Below are 22,486 nucleotides of genomic sequence, written 5' to 3' on the forward strand. Positions count from 1 at the left end.
GCCCTTGGCTATATAGGGTTTATCCCTGGCATCTGGGTGCAGATCTTGCCCTTGGATGTGCGGGGGTAGAGGAGCGCATGTGTGCGTCTCTGCCTCTGCCTGCCTGTTGCCGCTGCCACTGGCCTCCCTTCCGTTCTGGGAACTGCGCTTTGTTCTGTCTCTCTGGGTTTGTCACTGGTGTTCCTTCCTTGTTTGTTTGTGGCTTTTCTTCGTTTTGGTTTTTTGTTTTAACCACTCTAGCACTTCCTTTGTTCTTCCTTTGCTCTTCCTAGACCTGGAAAGAAGGCCATGTTGGCACCTAAATTGGTTCCCCCTTTGGGGAGTGGCTTGACTGCACCCTGCCTACTTTGTTTTGGGAGTGGTTTGGAGGGGAAGGTGTCTCCCCTCAGTACTATGAGATATGAATACTGTCCCATGTAGTAATTGCTTGTTGTTTTGGGGTAATGCCAATGTTTGGACGGCGAGCAAAAGAGAGCTTGAGATAGAGGAGAAGCGACGTAGAGCCGCGACCATTTAGGAAGTGGAGGAAGCGGGCGGCTGCGCACACGTGGTGACTTGCGGGTGGACTTGGGGGCAGAGCCTGTAGCGAGTAAGATGTTACTTTGAGCGGCGTGGGATTGTGTTCCAGTAGGGCAGTTGCTTGTGCTTTGCACTTGCGTGTGGCTTCAGGAGGTGCCTGTGTACCCCTGTGTGGAGAGGAAGGCAAGCAGGGATGAGACTGGGCTGGAGAAGGAGCAGCGTTATGCCAGGTTGGGCGAGTGCTGCGTCTGGGGGTGAGCCTTTTGTCCTGGCTGGATGGGTGCACCCTGGCCAGGCATGCCTTGGGGAGCTTTGAGCTCAGGGCTGGGTGCGTGGGGTGGGAATTGTACCTGTTGGTCCCTCTGTCTGTTCACTTGTGCCCCTAGGGGTGACTGCCTGTTCTGTCCCTTTGTAGGATCTTGTCTAGTGTGGAGGGAAGTGAATGCTGGTTCAGGGAGTGGAGCTGAGCAGTTGGGGAGGAACTGGGTGTTGTGAGGTGTGTTGGCATTAGATGGGTAGATCCAGTAGTAGGTAAGGAGCTTGCTTGGAGTAGTCTGGGGTTGTGAAGTCTGGCAGGTATTTCTGCTTTGCCCTTTATGGGTCTTTGTGGTGAGGTTTTTCCTTTGTGCCCACAGCAGGCGCGTGCCTCTGGGATGGGGAGAGTTAGGGTTAGGATGCACGATGGCTGGTGTGGCAGTGTGATGCCGGCTGTGGTGGCTGCTGGCTCTCAGGGCTGAGGCCTTCCCCCTGCTGTCTGCCTACCCTGTGCAGTGTGTTGAGGTGTTCCCTTGGCTGCATGTGTGGGGTGTGAATTCCCCCGGTGGTTCCCTTCACCCGTGTTTTGTTCCTCCACTTGGGGTGAATACCTGTTCTCTCTATTCTCTAGGTTCCTGGTGTACATGGAGGGAATGGTGAGGGGAAAGGGTAAGGGCCCCTGAGGATCAGGATGCTAAAAGATGTTTTGCGTTTGGGATAGCGGGGCTGTCTGGGTGTGGTGGGAAGGTTCAGGCAGAGTGTTGTCGGGTTTGAGGTTTGCCTCATCTCTAGTAGTGGCTTGCTCTGGCCAGGAGTCCCTCATCTGGCTGTACATGAGGCTTGAGTATCCCTGCCTGCCTCTGGCACTAAGTGTTGTGGGTCCCTGAGCTGGGTTTGGTCCAACATTTGGGTGCTGGTGTCTGACCCTCTCTAGATTTTGCGGGGGCAGAAGTTTGGTGTGCGTCTCTGCCTAGCTGGTTGTCTTGCCACAGGCTGTCCCAGCGGTGCCAGGCATGGCTTGTCCTGTGTCCGTGTGCCTTTCTGTTTGTCGTGTTGTCTTCCAAGTCAGTGCAGTCTTTCTCTGCTCTTCCCAGAACTGGCAGGAGACCTGTGTTTGGACGTCTCAAGTGCTTCCCTTGCTTGCTATGGGAAAGCCCTGAGAGGGCTCTGCCTGCACCCTCGCAGCTACGGGATCAGGTGGTTTAAAAAAACAAAAAAATAACAAAAGTTGCCCATGGAGTCCTGGCAGGAGGGGCTGCTACCTCCAGTGCCATGGGGCCTCTGAGTTGTTAACAGTGGCAAGTGTGTCTCTTTTGTCTGTCTGTGGAGGAGTCCTCTTGCCAAGGCTTCAGGACTGTGAAGCAGAGACTGGAAGAAGAGGTGAAGAGCCCCAGAGATGGCGGAGGAGAAAACGCACAGCTGTCTCCTGACTTCCCAATTTGTGTGGCGTCAGGCCCCTGGCCCTGCGGCATCACGCGGTTGGAACCTGCGGTGCGTCTGAGCTTCCTCGGAGCGGTGCGATGTCTTCGTTTCCCTGTCTGACCGTTTCTTTCACAGTTGTTCTATCTTGTTTGCAGGATGTACTGTGTGTATGGTGGTTGCTGTGGTGCGTTGCTTTTTGATGCGCTGTGACTATCTGGCTCTGGGCGGCCACAGGCAAGCCTTTAAGAGCTCAGCTAGCGAGTAGTGGGTCTGGATGTGTCTGCCGGGTGTTTGCAGAGGAGCTTTCCCTGTCTCTAGCTTTGTGCCGTTTCTTCTGCTCTCTGGGCTGGCTAGGTTTCTGTTCTTTTTCCAGCATAGTCTATCTTGATGGGGTGAAGGATACAGGGAGTACTGTGCCACAGTGTTGGAAGATGAAGGAACAGAATACTTAAAAGTGGGCTTGGTTAGGGAGGGGTGGTGGGGTGGTGGTGAGTGGTTTCTTCCCTGTGGTTTTTTGGGTGAGGGAGCAAACGCCTAGTGTCTGATAGTGTCTGGCGCTTCTTGTTTCCAGCAGGGTTCTGGCCTCCTGGGGTGCCCCAGAGCTGGGTGGTGTAAGCCTGGGTTGGGTTTAGCCTGTGTGTGTGTCCTGGCTCTCTTTGTACAGGCTGACAATAACCTTTGAGTATATAGGTGGTTTCAGTGTTTGCCCCTGGCATCTGGATGCAGATCTTGTCCCTGGGCGTGGTGGGGCAGAGGAGCGGGTGCCTGTCTCTCTGCCTCTGCCTGCCTGCTGCTGCTGCTGCTGCTGGCCTCCCTTCCGTTCTGGGAAGGGCACTTTGTTCTGTCTGTCTGGGTTTGTCACTGGTGTTTCTGTCTACTTGGATTTTGAACATCAGTGCAGCACTTGTTGTTCTTGCTTTCCTATTCCCAGAGCTGGAAGGAGGGGTGTGTTGGCAATTAAATTGGTCCCCTCCTTTGGGAGGGGTCTGAATGCACCCTATGTTGCTTGTTTGGGGCAGTTGCTTGTGCTTTGTCCTTTTGTTTGGTAGTGAACTTTCCCCATGTGCTGTCAGGAGGTTCCTGCATCCTGTGAGAGGAGACGAAGCGAAGCAGGGACAAGTGAGGGCTGCAGAAGGAGCGGCATAATGCCAGGCACGGTGAGGGCTGTCCCGAGGCTAAAGCCTTTTCTGCGGCTGAATGGGAGGCGTAGTAGCCGGGCGCCCCTCGGAGACCTTTGAGCCGGGGAGCGGGTGTGTGGTGTGGGAGTTGTACTGTGGGTTCCTTCTCCTTGGTTGTGGTCCTGGAGTGACTACCTGTTCTCTTCCTTCTAGGGTCCTGGCCCGTGTGCAGGGAAATGTATGCTGGTTCAGGGGGTGGAGTGGACTAGTGCCCATGGAGGATGAAGCAGTAGGAGTTGGCTGTTGCATGGTGTGTTGGCATTGAATGGGCACATCCTGCAGTTGGTAAATGATTGCTTGAAGCAGTGTGGGGTTGCCCAGGTCTGGCAGGTTTTTGTGCTTTGCCCTTTGTTGTTTTCTGTGCTCGTTGCGCCGAGGTTTTCCTTTGCGTCCTCGGCAGGCGCTTGCCTCCCGTGGGGAAGGGATGGCAAGCGAGGCTGCGCAAGGGGTGACGGAGCACTGCGATGCCACGTGTGGCGTGTGCCGGTTCTCTGGGCTGAGGCCTTCGCCCTGGTGTCTGCGTGCCCTCTGTGTGCCCTTTGCAGTGTGATGAGGTGCTCTGTTGGCTTGCTGTGTGTTGTGGGACTTGCTCAGTGGTTTGCTCATCCTGTGTTTAGTTCTGCTTGTTGGGCTGATCACTTGTTGTCTGTTCTCTGTACGGTCCTGGTATGTGTGGAGGAAAAGGAAGAGGGCTAAGGAGCGGAGCAGAACAGTGGTAATGGAGGAAGAGAAGCAGGATGCTGGGAGGTGGGGTGGGTTGGGGCGGGCGGTGTCTGGATGTGGTGGGAAGGCCCTGGTCTGGCATGGTGTCTATGTTAGGTGATCCCAGTCAGAGATGCTGGAGCAGGGTGTTGCGGCATTTGAGCTTCCTCTCATCTCTTGCGGTGGCCTGCTGTGTCCAGGGGCCCCTCGTGCGGCTCTTCACGAGGCTTGAGAATGCGTGCCTGTTCCTGCCAGCCGGTTTTTTGGCTCCTTGAGCTGTGTTTGCTACAACACTTGGGTGCCGGTGTCTGGCCCTCTCCAGGTTTTGGCGGGGCAGAAGTTTGGTGCGTCTTTGCCTACCTGGCTGTCTTGGTACAGGCTCTCCCACCGGTGCTGGGACTGGCTTGTCCTCTGTCCATGTGCCTTTGTTTGTCTTGTTGTCTTGAAAGTTGTTGCAGCCTTTTTCTGTTGTTCCCAGATCTGGCAGGAGACCTGTGTTTGCACACCTAAATTGCTTCCCTTGCTATCGAAGGGAAAGTCCTGAGGGGTCTGGCTGTCCTGTGACAGCTGTTGGCCGGGGGTTGGGGCGTAGGGGATAAGTCGCGTGCGGCGTCTCGGCAGGGAGCGGCTGTTGTCCCCGGTGCCGCGAAGCCTCGGAGTTGTCGATAGTGCCAATTGCCTTTTCCTTACGTGTGTGGAGGAGCCATCTTGTGAAGGTTGCAGGCCTATGAAGCAGCCACTGGGAAGATTTCATAGACATTCGGGCTGGAAGGGACCTCGGAAGATCATCGAGTCCAGCCCCCCGCCCAAAGGGCAGGAAGTCAGCTGGGGTCATAGGATCCCAGCAAGATGAGCATCCAGTTTGCTCTTAAAGGTGTTCAGTGTAGGCACTTGAACCGCCTCCGGCGGCAGGCTGTTCCAGACCTTGGGGGCTCGGACAGTAGAGAAATTCTTCCTTATGTCCAGCCCGAAACGGTCTTGTCGTAGTTTATGACCATTCGACCTAGTCGTCATCCCTTGGGGCGCGCTCTGGTGAACAAAGGTTCCCCCAGATACTGGTGGTCACCCCCGATAAACTTATAGGTGGCCACCAGATCACCCCTGAGCCTGCGCTTTTCCAGGCTAAAGAGCCCCAGGGCTCTCAGCCTGTCGTCGTAGGGTCTGCTTCCCTGAGCTCTGATCATGCGCGTGGCTCTTCTCTGGACTCTGTCAAGCTTCTCCACATCCTTTTTGAATTGTGGAGCCCAAAACTGGACGCAGTGCTCCAGCTGCGGCCTCGCCAGGGCCAAGTATAAGGGGAGAATGATGTCCCGGGATTTGCTTGAGAAGCATCTGTGGATGGAAGCCAGCGTTTTGGTTGCTTTAATAGCCGCAGCATCGCACTGCAGGCTCATGTTCATCTTGTGGTCAATGATGACCCCCAAGTCTCTTTCTTCCATAGTGCTAGCCAACGTAGCACTGCCGAGCCTATAAGGATGCTGCAGGTTTTTCTTCTCAAGGTGGAGAACCTTGCATTTATCGGCGTTGAACACCATCAGATTCTCATCCGCCCACTTGCTGAGCCTGTCCAGGTCAGCCTGGATTGCCCGCCTGTCTTCTGGCGTGGATGCTTTGCCCCAAAGTTTGGTGTCGTCGGCGAACTTGGCCGGCCCGCTTCTGACTCCAGTGTCCGCATCGTTAATGAAGATGTTGAACAGTATGGATCCAAGGACAGAGCCTTGGGGGACCCCGCTGGTCACAGGACACCACGATGAGTGACTTCCATCAATTACTACCCTCTGGGTCCGACCACGGAGCCAATTTTCCATCGAGTGGATCCTGGAGGACCCAAGGTGACAATTGGCCAGAGGCGATCATGGGAAACCAGATCAAAGGCTTTTTTGAAGTCAAGATATGACATCAACCTCTTCTCCCTTGTCCAGGTGATAGGTCACCCGGTCGTAGAAGGAAATGAGATTGGTCAAGCGAGACCTACCCGTAACAAACCCGTGCTGGCTATCCCTTAAGACGTTGGCGTCGGCCAGTCCGTTAAGGATGGCCTCTTTAATTAACTTTTCTAAGATCTTCCCCGGGATAGAAGTCAGGCTGATGGGCCTATAGTTAGCCGGATCCACTTTCCTCCCTTTCTTGAAGATAGGCACCACATTGGCCTTCTTCCAGTCTTCGGGCACGACACCAGAGCGCCAAGAGTTGTCAAAGATCCACGCTAGAGGCTGGGCTATGATGCTCGCCAGCTCCTCGAGTACCCTGGGGTGAAGATTGTCAGGGCCGGCTGAGTCGAAGGTATCCAGCTTTTCAAGATGTTCCTTCATGAAGTCAGCATCAATGGAGGGCAGGGGATCACGCTCACCCGGTGAAGAGACCCACAGTGGGCAGCCCTGTTATGATTTCCCGATTTGGCACGGTGCGAGGCCTCTACCTCTACTGTGTCACCTGGCTGGAGTGTGTGGTGGGTCTGAGCTCCCTTGGAGCAGCGCGATGTATTTGTCTTCCTGCTTTGTCACTTTTTCCACGCTTGTTCTTTCAGGTTTCCAGGAGGTTTTGTGCGTGTACCTGTGCAGGTGGTGTGTCCCCACTCTGTCTTCTGGCTGTGAGGATGCCTGGATAAGGAGCAGCGTGGTTGTGGCTGTGGTGAGCAGTGCCTGTTGGAGATGAGGGCTCTCCTGTGGTGGCTGTGCCCTGTGTAAGTTAGGTGGGTTTTTGATTGCCTGTGAATATCCAGTTCAGGCTGGCCAGAAGCAAGCGTTTGAGAGCTCAGGTAGTGGGTTGTGGTGCTGGAGGTTTGGAGAGGAGCTTACCTTGGCTCTGACTAGGTTGCCTTGTGTCCCCTGTTTGGGGTGATGAGGGTTTTGTTTGATTTCTAGTGGCTTTGATCTTGTGGGGGAGAAGGATGTGAGGGCATGTTGTGCTGTAGTGATGGAAGATGGGGGAACAGGGTGCTGAAAATTGGTTTGGTTTAGAGTAGCGGGGTGGAGTGGCTGGTTTGCTCTGGTGATGTTTGGCTCGGGGGTGGGGGGGTGCCAGTCTCTGCCTGTGTGTTGCTGCTGCCCCTGGCCTCCCTTCAGTTCTGGGAGCTGTACTCTGTGTTGTCTCTCTGGGGGTGTCACTGGTGTTTCTTTCTGCTTTGATGTTGAAAATCACAGCAGCACTTTTTGTTCTTCCTTTGCTCTTCCCAGAGCTGGAAGGATGGGAGTGTTTGCATGTAAATTGGTCCCCTCCTTTGGGAGGGGTTTGCTTGTACGCTCTGTGCCTTGTGTGGGGGTGGCGGCTGTGTGCTGCTTTTGGAGACCGGGGCGGGTGCATCTCTCTCCTTAGTACTGAGATGTGAATACTGTTTCGTGTAGTACTTGCTTGTTGTTTGGGGGGTGATGCAAATATCTGGACCCTGAGCGGGGAAGAGATCAGGTAGAGGTGAAGTGACCTAGTGCCACCACCATGCAGAAGGAGGTGGAAGAAGTTGGTGGCTGTGTCCCTGTCGTCATTTCTAGTTCTCCTTGAGCGAGGCCTTTGCCTGTCAGGTGGAGCTGTGTGCGTGGACAGCCTGCAGCAGGTAAGACGTTACTCGTAGCGGCGTGGGATTGTCTTCCGGTCAGGCAGTCGTTTGCGGTCTGCCCTTCTGTTTGGTAGTGAAGTTTCCTGTGTGCCCTCAGGCGGTGCCTGTGTCCCCTGTGTGGGGAGGATGGTGAGCAGGATGAGGGAGGGGTGGAGAAGGAACAGCGTGATGCCCGGTGTGGGTGTTGGGGCTGAGCCCTTTCCTAGGGCTGGATGGGGCGCACCCTGGCCAGGCCTGCCTTGGAGAGCTTTGAGGTGAGGGCTGGGTGTGTGGAGTGGGAGTTCTCCCAATGGGTCCTGTCTTGTGTTTGGTTGTGTCTCCTGGGGTTACGGTCTGTTCTGTGCCTTGTAGGGTTGTGGCTTGTGTGGATGCAAGCGAATGCTGGTTCAGGGAGTGGAGCCAAGCTATGCCCGTGGAGGTTGAAGCAGGCAGAGGTGTGTTGGCAGTTTGTGTGGGAGGCCTTTGCTTGTGAGTTGTGTGTGAGGCCCCTGTGTGGGATGGTGTCTGAAGCTTCGTGCTTGCCGGTCAGTTTGTCTAGTATGCGGGGCAGGCACCTTGGGGGTCTGAGCTGTGATTTTGGTGCTGGTGGGTCCAGCCGGGGTGTTGTGTCTTGCTGTGCTTGAGGAAAGCCTCTGTCTTTGTGTAGGGAGTTTTTGGACTTGTAGCGGATTAACTTTTGACACGTGGGTGTCGATTTTTGCCCCTACATAGATTTTGCTAAGGTAGAGGATTGGGTCCGTCTCTGCCTGGATGTTGCTATTGCCACAGGCTCCCCTTCGGTGCTGGGAACAATGTTTGCTGCTTGCGTGTCTGCATGTGTGTGTCTGTCCTGTTACGTTTGTTACTGAAATCACCGGGGTGTTTTGTTTAGTCCTTCCCAGAAGCGAAGGCGGGAGGGCTGCGTTGGCAGGTGCAAACAGAATCCCCTGCTAGGAAGGGGGAATCCCAGAGAAGGGTCTGTCTGCGCCCCGTCTGCGCTGCGGGGCAAAGCAGGCTGGTGTCGGAGCCCTGGGCGGGAGGGCCGCGGGTGCTAGTAGTGAGGTGCGTGCGTTGCGCCGATGGCAGTAACGGCTTCTCTGTTGCGGGCGGAGGGTTTGTTTGGTGTTTGTCCTGAGGTTTCTGAGGACGATGATGTGCACCAGACTGTGGGAAGAGGGTGAAGCGTCCCAGAGGTGCTGGAGGAGGTGCGGTCAGTCCCTGGTTGCCTGGTTTGAGGCCTCTGGCTTTGTGGTGTCTCTTGGCTGGATCCCTATGCATCTGTGGTCCCTGTGGTAGGTGGGCGAGTGCTTACTTGGAGCAGCGTGGGACTTCTCTCCAATCTGCCAGTTGCCTCCATGTTTTTGTTCTTGTGTTTTGGTGAAGATTTTCTGTATCTTGCAGGTTTCTGTTTTTCTCCAGCCCAGTCCTGGGTGTTGGGCATTGACTAGGTAGGGTAGACGGCTGGAGATCGATCTGGATGTTTCTGACTGGTGAGTACTGGGTGTCAGAGAAAAGGTCCTTCTTGTGGTGGTGTGTCCAGCATATGCTGTGGCTGCTGTGCTGTGGTCCCAGCAGAGGCAAGCCTTGGAGAGCTCAGAGGTGTGGACCAGGGGATGGGATTGCATTGTGTAGCTTTGTGCCTTTGCTTCCGTTGTTGGACTCCCTGGCTGTTGAATGTATTTCTGTTTGCAGGGTCCTGGTCCTTGGAGAGAAGTTTGAGCAGAGAAGGGTGGAAGATGGAGGCAGAGAGGATGGTGCAAGGTGTGTTTGTTCTGGAAGGGGGGTGGGGTGGGGTGACAAGTCCCTGGTGTACTGAGCTTCACGCTCCTGGGCCAGCGATGCTCCGGCAGGAGGTTGTGGCACCATGGGTGGCCCCTCTCTGTACCGGTGCAAGGCTGTGCTGGTGTACCTGGGAGTCCCGCAATTGCCTCGGTGTAAAGAATGGGAATCGTTCCCCTCCATTGTGGGGGATTTCTGGTCCTTTGAGCAGGGTTTGCTTCTGGCATGGGTGCAGATCTTGACTCTGTCTAGGCTCTAGCAGGGCAGAGGATTAGGTGTTTGCCTTGCTGATGCCATTACCACAGCTTCCTGCTTCAGTTCTGGGAATTGTCTGGGGGTATCACGGATGGCTTGGAGTCAACATCACTGCACTATTTCTGTCTCTGTCTCTTTTGTCCTTTTCTTTGCTCTTCCCAGAAGTGAAGGGGGAGGCCTGTGTGCGCACATGTAAATGGCCTCCCTTAGTTGGGAGGGGAGAGCTGTGAGACAGGTCTTGCTGCATCCTGTCAGCTTTGTGGGAGCTAAGTAGGGTGGTTTTGGGTGGAAGGGGCCCCTGCCGCCAGTGCTGTGAGGCCTGTGAGTTGTGCTGTTTTGTGGTAATTGCTGCTTTATCTGCAGCAGGGGGTCTTTTTACCAAGACTTTTGGGGCAGGGAGGAGAAGTGGAGATTGGGCAGAAGAAGAGAAGACATCTTGAAGTCATGAACCATGGAGCTGCCTGTCATTGGTGCATGGAACATGTGATGGGTGAGAGCTTGCTTTGGGGGAAGCTGTTGCTGCCTGGTTTTGCCTTGGCACATTTTGGTGAGGTTTTACTTGTGCATGTTCACAGGTGCTTGTGCTGTAGCTCTGTCGTGAGGAGCAGGGCAGGGGCAGTGACATGCTGAGGGCTGGAGAAGGAGCACCACAAAGATGGCTGTGGTGAGCAGTAGATGTTGATGATGAGGATGTGTTCTCTGTGGTGGCCGTGTCCTGCAAACGGTCTGGTTGCTGTGAAGTAGATGTGTCCTCGGGTTGGATGTTGAACACCCTGCCCAGGCAGGCCGGAGGGAAGCCTTTGTGAGGTCTGAGTCTGTGGGTGAGGTGGGTTGGCTGCATCTGCCTGGGGCTTGGGGAGGACCTTCCGCCTACGTTTTGCTTTGCACTTATTTGTCGTCCGTGTTTTGGGCTGACAAGGCACGTGTGGTTTTTCCCCTGTCCCAGAGGCCTTGGTCAGGCGTGAAGTATGTGAGCCAGGAGAGTCGTACAGCACACACGCAGGATGGAGGTAGAAAAGGGATGGGGGAGTGGTTTGTGGGGAGGGGGTTGGGTGGTGGCTGTATGTTGTTTGGGGGCGGTGTGGGTGGGGTAGGACGGCCCTGGTTTGCGATAGCCTCCTGAGCTTTTTGCTTCCAGGGCAACAAGTCGAGCGGGGGGCTTCTTTGGCCAGGGCTGCTGTGAAATCTGGCGTAGGGCTGGGCCGGCCGGTCCGAGTCTGTCGGACTCCACGTATAGGAGAAACGACGGATGTCTAAGGAGCTTGTGGGGCGTTTGATCCGGGCTCATCCCTGGCACTTGGGGTGCAGGCCTGGCCCCTCTCTGGGGTGTGTTGAGGGTGAGCTCTGGGTTTGCGTTCGTGCCCCTGACTTGCTGTTGCTACAGGCCTCCCTTCAGTCTTGGGAACAGCGCTATGTGCTGTGTGCCTGGGGGTGTCACTGGTGTCTCTCTCTTTCTACCTGTTTGCAAAATGTCTGCAGCACTTGTTCTTTTTCTGCTCTTGTCAGGACTGGAGGGAAGGCTGTGGTGGGTTTTTTCCTGCCACCTAAAATGGTTTCCACCTTGGGGAGGGGTCTGACTTCACCCTGTGTGCCCTGTTTAGCCTGAGTGGGGGTATCGCCTTTGAATTCTCGGGGGTTGCTTTTGCCCTCAGGGCTGTGAGTCCCGTGTGCCGCGTGACTTTTCCTAATTTATTTTTGTTTTGGTGACATGTACGGGAGTCATCTGGCTGAGGCTCGAGGCTCCTAAGTGGGCATCGGGAAGAAGAGGTGGAGATATAGCGCCTGTGACCTGAGGAAGCTGGTGAAAGAAACGGATGTCGGCGCATTCGCTTTGCGGTTGCCCGGTGTGAGACTTCTGCCCGTGCGGTGGCCCTGGGCTGGAAGCCTTGCTGCGTGAAGCCTGCGATAGGTGAGATCTGAATCGGAGCGGTGTGAGACATTTGGTCCGTGGAAGTTGGGAGGTGGATTTGAGCGGGCTTGGGGGGAGCATCTCTTGGCCTCCCTCGGTGGTGCTGGTGACGGTCCTGTAGAGGGAAGGGTTGTGGGCTCCTGCCGTTGGTCACAGGGTGTATTTAGGGTTGTCAGACTGTGCTTGCCTGTGGCACTTGGGTGTTGGTCTTGCACTTCTAGGTTGTTTTGGGCCAGACGATTGGGTTTGTGTTGGCGTGCCTGTTGCTGTTGCGAGAGGGCCTTCGCAGTGCTGGGAATGGTTTGTCTGGTTTCTGCCTGTCTCATCTTTGTTCACTGTGCCTGAATTCACTGTTGCCTGTCTTTGCTCTTTGCCGGACTGAAAGGAGGGGACTTTTCTGTAGTGCTGAAGTTCTGCCCTCTTAATTGGGGGGGAAGTTCAGAGGGGTCTTAATGCTCCGTGTCTCCTTGGTGGGCATGTGGGGTGCTGTGTGCGCCCTACGTAGGGGGTGGGGGGGTGCTGTAGTCTCAGTGCTCTGCAAGTGTTAATAGATGTATTATTGTTTTGGGGATGGGAGGGTGCAGCTGTGTGTTGCTTTGCTGGCTCCTGTGGTGTGGGATGAGGTGTTGGGTTCACGGTGAAGAGCCCCAGACCTGGTGCCATGGCCATGTTGGAGGAATCGGGAGGTTACTTGGAGTCGCCTTGCATGGAGTCCTGTGGGTGTGCCAGTCAGAGCTGGGAGACTTGTGGTGTGAGCCGTGTGGGGCATTGTTCCTGTTTTGCGGGGAGCTTTTTCCATGGGCATTTTTGTTGGTGTGGGGGGGCGGGGTTTTCTTCTGTTTTGATGTGTCTAGCTTTGCATTTGTATTTGAGGGGTTTTCTTTTTTTTCCCCTCTGTGTCTGTAGATGTTGGATTGCTGCTCCCTGTGTGGTGAGAAGGATTGGCTGCAATGACTGGAGGCCTGGAAAAGGAGCCGTGTGGCCAGGTACGGCGTGCATTTGACTCTTGGGGCTGGAGCCTCTCGGTAGCGGCTGCGTGGCGGAGCCTGCAGTTGCCTTGTCGAGGCGGCTCCCTGGCTGCAAGTGGAACAAATTGCCAGAAACCAGTGGCTGGTGGTGTTGGGATGTGCGGTGTGTGTAGTGCTTGCCTTGCTTCCCTTGTGCTGAAAGTGTGTTCTGTGTTCTTGCCAGGGTCCTGGCCTGCATGGAGGGAAGTAGGTGAGAGGACTGCATCGTGGAAGAGCCGTGGGACAGTGTTGGATGACAGACACGGACCGGCCGGATGTTGCCCGCTACGTTGGAATGTCCCTTCTGTATTGGGATTCTGCCTTTGGGGTGTGGGGTGGGTTTGGGAGTGTCCTCAGCTTTATGATCCTGGAGCCAGGGGTTTGCAAGTAGTATGTTTGGGTCAGTTTGTCTGTGCTGTGGGTGGACCTAGGGTGACCAGAGGTGAAATCCATTCCTGTGACCCTGTAGTTGGACGAGCACCCAGACACTTGCAGGAACCGCTGGGCAAGCAGGCCCAGAGCTTTCAACTGTTGAGCACGGCAATGCTGGAGCCAGCTAGCATGGAAGCAGAAGGGCCGGCCGGGCGCGGGGCCTGGGCTGCCTCTGTGGCTTCTGTGCTAGTGAGGTTGAGAATTGCAGTGCTGGGGGGTTGGAGGTTTTGGACCTGCTTGTGCAGGGTTCTTGTTGGTGTTGGGGTGCTGGTTCTGCTGGGTCAGAGCAATGGGTTTTATTCTGCCTGACTGCCATGTTTACCGTGTCCTACAGGGCTGGGAGCCTGTCGTAGCAGCGTGTGTTTGGCTGGGGCGGGGTGGTTGTCTGGTTTGGTCCCTGAGCAGTGTGGTGAGCATGTTTGTTATTACCCTGAAATAAAATAGTTTTCTGATAGCCTACTGTTAGGCTAACAATAATTTAGATTATTAAGAAGTATTAGCTTTGCAGTTGAATACAAGGCATGACCTGTGGCCTAGCAATGCCGCTGACCACAAGGCAGAATGATAGCTAAGCCTTTGCTTATGTTAAGTAATCATTTTAACTGTGTTGACTATTTTCTGAGTAAAATGCAGCAAGTGAATCTGTCTGTGTGCTGTAAACCAGATACAGCAAGGAACAAGGTAAGAGGAAGAAGCCATTGTTCTAAGTACAGTGATCGTGTCCTTAAGAAGTATCTAGTACTGTGCAAGTTTTTGCTAACATATCATCATGTTACTGTTACTTATGTTAGAAAATATTGTTGGAAAATCAATGTGACCTTTGTATGACCTTTGGTCAATGCTGGCTGATGCAACCTTGCAGTAAGATTGCCATGATCTGTCAATATAGGCGGGCAGACAAGGTGATTGGGCCCAACCGTGTGGGGTGAGCAAAGCCAAGCCATCTTGGTGATTTCCTCTGAGTTTTGCGCATGCGTTATGAAGGAGCTTATGTAACCAGAGTTTATAAATCTATGTGTTTGAGTTGCAGTCGGGGGTCTCTCTGCCCTTACGAGGACAGGGGACCTTTGGTCGAATAAACTGAAAAGACCACGCCCTCGTCTCCTGCTTATTGTAGTCTCAGGTGGGAAACGAGCCCTGTTCGGGTTAAGAGAGTCTGCAGGTGTTCCCTTACCAGATTGGGAGCCTGGTCAGACAATTTCTCTCACAATTTGGCGAGCCAGCCAGGAGCACCCAGCTCGTCGCGCTGCCGCTGCCGCCTAAACCCAACCTCCGGCCGGCCGTAACAGAGGTGAGTTCACCACGGGAGTCTTGGGTTGAGGCTGCAGACACGGCGGGACGATAAGGTGACTCCTTCAATTTTACTGGCACGGTGTGGTCTTTTATATGTTGTGTATGTCTTGTCTAACGTGTTATAGGCCAGTCTGTTCTCCGGTTCCTCAAACCTGGGCGCACAGGCAATTTTAGTTAATTGCCCGTTCGACTCTTTTGAGCTGATAAATCTGTGTGGCGCATTTTATGTCTCCATTCGCGCACCGAGGAACCGTCTCTGTTTCTGACCTTTTAACTGGATAAGTCCTCCAACCTGTTTGAGGCATCCTAGAAGCCTGCCTTTCCAGGTTGGTTAGGTCTAGGGCAGCCAAGAAAGCAGGGTTTTTGGGGAGCTTAATAGTATATCAGGTCATCTGGGAAAGGGATGTCCGCCAAGAATGACGATGGGACAGAAACAGTCAATTCTGGCTAGTAGTCCTCTTGGAGAATTGTTAAGCAACTGGAATAAGTTATCTGGACATGGCCAATTGAGTAAGAAGCGCGCTATAGCCTTATGTACTAGTGTCTGGCCCGGCTACACTTATAAAAACCCTGAACTTCAGTGGCCAGTGTTGGGATCCCTCAGTGTAGATAAATGAAGGTACCTCAGGGGGTTCCTAGAGGAACCCCATCCCCGACTAATGGATTATTGGTATCTCTGGTGTGATTCGATGGATTTAATTCTGCAGAGGAAAAAAAAACTGATTACTTCTGGCCGCTCAACAACGTCTGTGGTGTCTTCTCCCCCTTATTCTCCCGCTATGCCACCATTGGTGACTAGGGGACCAGCCATAATAAACCCGGCCGCTTAGGCCGTGGCCCTTCCGGCACCTTTTACCCCTCCATCAGGCTCCTCTCCTCCCGTAACAGGAGTGTCAGGGTCTGTACCTGCCTCCTCGGAGCCTACTTTCAGTCCCATAGCAGGACATACTAGGTAGCGTTTGAATCAGGTCATACACCTGCTCTTGTACACATGTAATGACATCTGCACACCCCCATCACACATGCAGTCACGCCTGCTCAGAGTCCCTTACAGACATGCGCCTGCACAGAACCCCAAAACACACTGCGACATACACATGTGCCCCAACAGGTGTGCGTGACACACTTGCACACAAATATGCATCCTCGCACACATGCATGTGCAGTCTCACACACGTACCCAGAGCCCAGGTGCTTGTGACACGTGCATGCTCACACACACATGGAACTCAGGTGTCTGACACACATGCATATGTGCTCTCGCGGACACAGTCTAGCACACATGTACAGAACCCAAGTGTCTGTGGCACACAGGCAAGTACCCTGACATACTCACATTCACACACACACAACCCCACATGGGTAGATATGAATCAACCTGCCCCCAATGATGTGTGCAATTATTGTAAACAATTGGGGCATTGGAGACGAGAACACCCAAACTGCCCTAAGGGACTTCCCCCTTATGGAGGAAGAAAGGGGGGAACCCAGGGAAACAACCGGGCTGCCAGCACCGATCCTACAGATCCCTGGGTCCAGAGTTTGCAACAAGATATAGATGACTCCCAGTGAAATAAGGGGGCGGCTCTTCCACACGATGTATTTAGGGGAATCTTCCTCTTTTGAGTATACCTGCGCCCCTTCATCCCCTTATGTACCACTTCAAATAGCAGGAAAATTTATAAATGTCTTATAGATAGAGGAGCAGATCTGTCCTCACTGGGAGAATCTCCAGAAAGGGCGGGAATTGCAGTCTCAGGATCTGAAAAGATTACGAGAGTAATTGGAAAATCTATGCAAGTGCCCCGTGGCACTGAAACACAAGTGCAGATAGGACCCTTGGCCACCATTCATGCTTTCCTATTAGCTGAAGGAACTGTAGTGCACCTCCTTGGAAGAAATCTACTCTATAAACTACAGACCAGAAACCCTTCACCCTACTTACTCATGAGAATCAAGGCGTTGCTTCAGGTGTCTTAACTCAGCCATGGGGAGTTTCTAATCGTCCCATAGCATACTATTCTGCTCAGTTAAATCCTGTAGCAAGGGCAGCAATTCTCTGTCTTAGAGCAGTCGCTGCTGCCGCTGTGCTAGTTCAAAAGGCTGAAGATTTAGTGTTAGGACACTCTCTTGTGGTTGAAATATCTCATTCAGTGGAAGCTCTCCTACTACAGCAGAACCTCTGCCAGCAGGGACCAACGCCCAGGCCGCTGAGCTAGCGGCACTCTGACGAGCATGCAAATTGGCCACAGCCTCCAGGGTCACTATCTATACTGACTCTAAATATGCTTTTAGTATCTGTCATGCGCTAGGACAGTCCTGGTGACAAAGAGGTTTTATCACGTCCTCTGATGCTGTAATCAGCAATGCCACGGAAGTCCAAGAACTGCTAGAGGCTGTCGTGTTACCAGGTGATATAGCGGTAATGCACGGTCCCAGACATTCCAGAGAAGATACTGACATCGCTAAAGGAAAGCATCTCGCAGATGCTGCAGCTAGAGCCGCTGCACTACAAACTAAAGGAAGTCTCCTTGCATCTCAAGTTGTTCTTCCACCCTTGTCTGTGATTTATGACAAAGTCCCAGCGGATGAAGTATCTATATGGGTCCAAAAGTGGGAAGCTGCGCAAGGAAAGGATGCAGTGTGACATGTGCCAGACGGTAGACCAATTGCTCCTCGCACCTTGCTCCGAAGTCTGGCTCAGGATGCCCACAGATGCTGTCAGTCGGGAAAAGGAGAAATAGCAGAACAGGTCCTCTCCACCTGGGTTGCTCCAGGTATACATCTAGAAGCTGCCCGAATAACTCTGCAATGTTCAGAGTGCAGAGCCTTCAACAAATACAGAGGACACACAAAATTACAAGGGGCCCGACCGTGGGCCTATTTACCCTTTGAAAAACGACATGGATTTGCTCAAAGCTGTAAATTTCAAGCAGTGCCTAGTAGTGGTAGATCAAGTAACAGGATGGCCAGAAGCTTTCCCCACTCAAGAAGCGGATTCAGTAGCAGTAGCCAAACCCGTATTAAAAGAAATCATCCCACATTTCGGCATTCCAGGAGGAATAAACTCTGACCGGGGAACTCACTTTACAGAAACTGTTTTAAAAGAAGTTTACAGAGTTTTTGGAATAATAACATACTTCCACGCACCTTATCGCCCTCCGTCCTCGGGTCAGGTAGAGAGTATGAATCGGAGTATAAAATCCCTTTTAGGAAAGATCTGCTCCTAAACCAAATTGAAATGGTCAGATGCCTTACCAAGGGTGCTGTTTGCTATAAGAACAAAACCCAAATGGCCTCTCAACCTTGTCCCCCTACGAGTTGTTGTTTGGTCATGCTCCTGTTATATAAGAGATGGGAAAATCTGCATGTTAGCTTACTGGGCGGAGATGAAGCTTTAATTAGTTATGTTTTATCCTTACAGGAGTCTCTCTAGTGTTTACACAGGTCAGCTGCTTTGGTTCAGCGGGTACCCCTGGACTGTAACCTTCACTCCTATCAATCAGGACGCTGAGTTTGGGTAAAACAACATCGGCGAAAAACCGCCTCGGCCCAAGTCTGGGCAGGCCCGTACCAAGTTCTTCTTACTATACACGCTGCTGTGAAAATCGCCGAGAAAGAGGGCCGGATTCATCGCGGTCGCCTCAAACCTGGTATCGGCAAGTAATGACCGGTCAGCTGATGTTCCGCCTCTATGGCTAGAAAGAATCGGAGAATCGTGGACCGTTCAGACTCCTTAATAGAAATGATACGTGTATTAAGCTTGCTTTGTATTATCTTTCTTGTTATACTTTGTGTTTGTATTTCACTGTGGATGCAGGGAAGGTTGTAAGTTAATAATGGCATTTCACCGGGCTATCCTAACAGGATTATTGCTCTTGATGCATAAAACACCATGGCTATTTATGGGAAAGCGATACAGAACAGGAAGACCAGTGGAAAGATAATACTTACCTGATTTCCACTATAGCTATAGCACAGGCCCTAAAATTTGTGTAATGGTTGGATATGTGGTACACAGTCTCCTTCTACTAACTTTCCACCCTATCCTTTAATCTCTTGGGAAGGGATTTTTTCTAATCCAGAGTGGGTTGATACGGATAGAGCTGGAATAAGTACCTGGCAGGACAATTCTTATTTTAAAGAGAGAGTACTTTCAGACATCATGTTATCTGCCCAGGTGTGTTGGGAAAATCCTCGTGGAATAGGAAAAGAGATTTTTAGGATGGCAACCAGGTTGTAAACTAACCATTAATGCCACACACTTAATTTGGCCTAACAATACTGCAGTGGGGACTAAAGAAGCTGAAAAGAAAGGTTACATCCCCTGGAATGCGTCTGCTCCCTGCAGTTCCTTGCAGCGTCCTTATGTATGGCAATGTATGGAAGGTTCCATCCGATGCTCCGCCCCTTATAAAACTTGGGCTTGGAGTCACGGCTGTTTCACGTCTTGCATATACAGCTCCTTTGCAAAGCCAAGTTGTTCGTATGTTAACTATACCATTTACAGAGACGGTTCAGTACCTTGCCCCAGAGATCGTCATACTACCGCATCAATCAACTGGCACGTGCATTAGAACTTATTGCCAATAGCACAGCAGAGGGCATTGAATTAGTGCAAGACCAGGCTTCTTGCAACCATGCTATGACTTTAGAAAATCGCTTCGCTTTAGACTATTTGTTAGCTAGAGAAGGAGGGGTATGTGCTTTAATCACAGGAGGACCCTGCTGCACCTATATTCCTGACCACTCTGACAACATAACTGCTGCAGTAAAAACAATTCGAGACACAGCACGACAGGTAAACTCTTTGCGAAGTTGGTCAGTAATAGAACGGATTGCCTCAACTTTAGGAATGTGGGGAAGGTATATCTTAGAATACATTTTATGGGGATTAGGAATCTTCTTGGTTATTATTGTAATAATTGCTGTAATTACAGCCTGTGTAGTTTGAGTTAAGCAAAAAGTAATTAATCTCAATATTATGCAAACCTGGGAAATGGCTAGCAGGCCATAGGCCTGTGGCTGTAAGGGGGGATTGTTAGAAACTATTGTTGGAAAATCAGTGTGACCTTTGTATCACCTTTGGGCAATGCTAGCTGATGCAACCTTGCAGTAAGATTGCCATGATCTGTCAATATAGGCGGGCAAACAAGGTGATTGGGCCCAACCATGCGGGGTGAGCAAAGCCAAGCCATCTTCGTGATTTCCTCTGAGTTTTGCACATGTGTTATGAAGGAGCTTATGTAACGAGAGTTTATAAAGCTACATGTTGAGTTGCAGTTGGGGTCTCTGTTCCCTTATGCGGACAGGGGACCTTCGGCCCAATAAACTGAAAAGACCACACCCTTGTCTGCTGCTTATTGGAGTCTCAGCTGGGAAACGAGCCCTGTTTGGGTTAAGAGAGTCTGCAGGTGTTCCCTTACCAGCTTGGGAGTCTGGTCAGGCAATTTCTCTCACAATTAATTTGTAGCTTTTAGAAAGTGCTAGTTCAGCGTAATAGAAATATGCTGTTATGAAGATTCGTAAAGCACCGCCCAAGTATTGCTTTTGGTTAACCCTTGTAGTGCGCAAGTTTGTTATTACCCTGAAATAGAATAGTTTTCTGATAGCATACTGTTAGGTTAACAATAATTTGGATTATTAAGAAGTATTAGCTTAACATCTGAATACAAGGCATGACCTGTGGCCTAGCAATGCAGCTGACCACAAGGCAGAATGATAGGTAGGCCTTTGCTTATGTCAAGTAATCATTTTAACTACACCAAGCATTTTCTGAGTTAAAAAGTGAATCTGTGTCTGTGTGCTAAAAAAAATCAGCTACAGCAAAAAGTAAGATAAAACAGAGAAACCATTGTTTGAGCTTACTGGTTGTGTCCTTGAAAAATATCTTCTACTGTATAAGGTTTTGCTAACATAATGTTACTGTTACTTAACTTTTAGCTTTAAAAAGTGCTAGTTCAGCTTAATAAAAATATGCTGTTACAAAGATTTATAGAACACCGCCCCAAGTATTGCTTTTTGTTAACCATATAGTTTTGCTTTGTTGTAAAAAATATAAAAGATCGCCTCACCCTTGAGGGGGGGCCTTTTTGCCTTTTGCTGGCTTTATGGTCTTTGCTCGAGCAAATAAACAGCTGCCTTTCTTTACCCGCGTTGTCTGTCAATCAAATTACAGCTAGACAACGGACCTTAGGGAGATTTCTCCCACCACACCCTGTAGTCTTGCCTTATTGTAAAAAGTCTAAAAGAACACCCCACCCTTGAGTGGGGGGCATTTTGGCTTTTTGCTGGCTTATGGTCATTGCTCGAGCAAATAAACGGCAGTAAATCTTTACCTGCGTTGCTTGGTTTCTATTGCAGCTAGACAACAAACTCCTCCTGGGAGTTTTCTCCCACCACAGCAGGAAGGAGGATGTTGAAGGTTTCTGAGCCATAAGCTTGAGCCCTCTCTTTGGAAGGGGTGTTAGAAAATATTGTTAGAAAATTAATGTGACCTCTGTATGACCTTGGATCAATGCTGGCTGATGCAACCTTGCACTAAGATTGCTGCTGATATGTCAATCTTGGCGGACAAGCAAGGTGATTGGGTCCAACCATGCGGGGTGAGCAAAGTCATGCCATTTTAGCAATTTTCTGCTGGGTTTTGCACATGTGTTATGGGAAAGGCTTATGTAACGAAAGTTCATAAGTATGTGTTGAGTTGGAGTCGGGGTCTCTCTGCCCTTACGAGGACAGGGGACCTTCAGCCAAATAAACTGAAAAGACCACACCCTCGTCTCCTGCTTATTGGAGTCTCAGCTGGGATAGGAGCCCCCTTAGGGTTAAGAAAGTCTGCAGGTGTTCCCTTACGAGATTGGGAGCCTGGCCAGACAATTTCTCTGATGGGGAAAGCAGAGCCGTCTGTTACTCAGCTTTGTTTTGTTGTTGCCCATAGTGGAGGTATTGCAAAAATGTATCATCTCACTACACCAAAGGCTTCTCAGCTGAAAACTGTAAACTGGAAATTGTTTCTTCTTCTCTCTCCCCCATCACTGCGGGGCCAGGAGGCGGGGGGGTCGTGTTAGGGGGAGAGAACAGTCTGAACAACGCTTGCTTCACGATAAGGTTGACTCCTGTGGGAACACAGATTAGTTACTGCCTGCTTTGCACATAAACTTTGCAGAAAACTGTAGCAAATGACAGATTGCCACAATGGAATCTTGTTTAGGAGAGGTATAAAAATGTATTTTCGGGCATGGCTAGGGGTTAACATGACTTTGAGGTTTGAGCTCCGTTGTCGATCTGTTTGCAAACAAACATAGTTGAAATGGATCCAGCCTAAGTGTGTATAACTCTCTCTTGAGGTATATGGAAAAAGCCTCCAGAAACACGAAACTAGCCGTTTGTGCAACAGAGGCACCCCCCTCCCCCTGTCAGCTCAACCACCTTCTTGTCCCTCCAAGGCCCCTGCCTTGTAGTGCCTCTTGGGCCTGCGTGGTGTTGCTGGTCGTTGTGTTTGGGTGTGAGGGGGGTGCAGCCAAGGTGATGGTTCCTGTGGAGAAGGGGAGTAGAAGCAGAAGTAGTTACGAAGAGCCTGGGTGCTGGGCTGATGTCGTGGGAGAAAACTCCCTGGTGTTCGTTGTCTAGCTGGCTTAGAGACCAGACAACACGGGTGAAGGGGTAACTGCAGTTTATCTACTCGAGTAAAGACCATAAAACAGCAAAGAGGTAAAATGGCCTCGACTTAAGGGTGAGGCTGTTTTGTATACATTTTCTAAGAAAGAAACTACAAGGTTATTGAATATGCAATACTTATGGTAATCATCTCCTTACATGGTGCATTACAAATCTCAGTACTTTTGCAGAGGAAAAAAGTTAGTGTTATCTTACACACTGCAATCTGTTATCCTGTACTCCGCTGTACCATCTTCTTGCCTCTGGGCCCCCCCCCCCCCCCCCCCCCCCCCGCCTTATCTTATCTGACTCCTAGCTGCAGCTGGTACCCAGTACACAGACTTAACCATTTTGTTAGAAAAAAGCAGAAATTAAGGCACTTGACATAAGAAAATGACTGGCTTAGAGATCATTCTGTCTTGTGGTCAGCAAGATTGCTAGGCCACAGGTCATGCCTAGTGTTTAGCTACAAAGCTAATACTATTTAATAATCTAAATTACCCTGAAATAAAATAGTTTTCTGTAGTATACTGTTAACAATAAAGAG

The 22,486-nt window shown here is 51.4% G+C and overlaps 1 long non-coding RNA gene across 31 annotated transcripts in view; it reads left to right on the plus strand.

Moving 5' to 3' along the window:
• The window catches only part of LOC132246546 (uncharacterized), a 44,464-nt gene extending 24,181 nt beyond the window's left edge, over window positions 1-20,283 (plus strand). For 22 of the 31 annotated variants that reach the window (XR_009457890.1, XR_009457889.1, XR_009457892.1 and 19 more), the window contains 9 exons: window positions 9,010-9,098; window positions 9,301-9,369; window positions 10,006-10,132; window positions 10,218-10,306; window positions 10,589-10,652; window positions 10,781-10,979; window positions 11,362-11,551; window positions 12,458-12,537; window positions 12,743-14,084. This is a non-coding gene — a long non-coding RNA (uncharacterized LOC132246546). Of the gene's footprint in view, window positions 1-2,103; window positions 2,266-9,009; window positions 9,208-9,300; window positions 9,370-10,005; window positions 10,133-10,217; window positions 10,307-10,588; window positions 10,653-10,780; window positions 10,980-11,361; window positions 11,552-12,457; window positions 12,538-12,742; window positions 14,085-17,707 lie in introns of those variants that run through there. The other 9 variants (XR_009457898.1, XR_009457913.1, XR_009457894.1 and 6 more) reach the window with 8 other exon arrangements.
• The last annotated feature ends 2,203 nt before the right edge of the window (window positions 20,284-22,486 follow it).

This window comes from Alligator mississippiensis, chromosome 16 (genome assembly GCF_030867095.1).
Source record: "Alligator mississippiensis isolate rAllMis1 chromosome 16, rAllMis1, whole genome shotgun sequence".
Classification (NCBI taxonomy): Eukaryota; Metazoa; Chordata; order Crocodylia; family Alligatoridae; genus Alligator; species Alligator mississippiensis.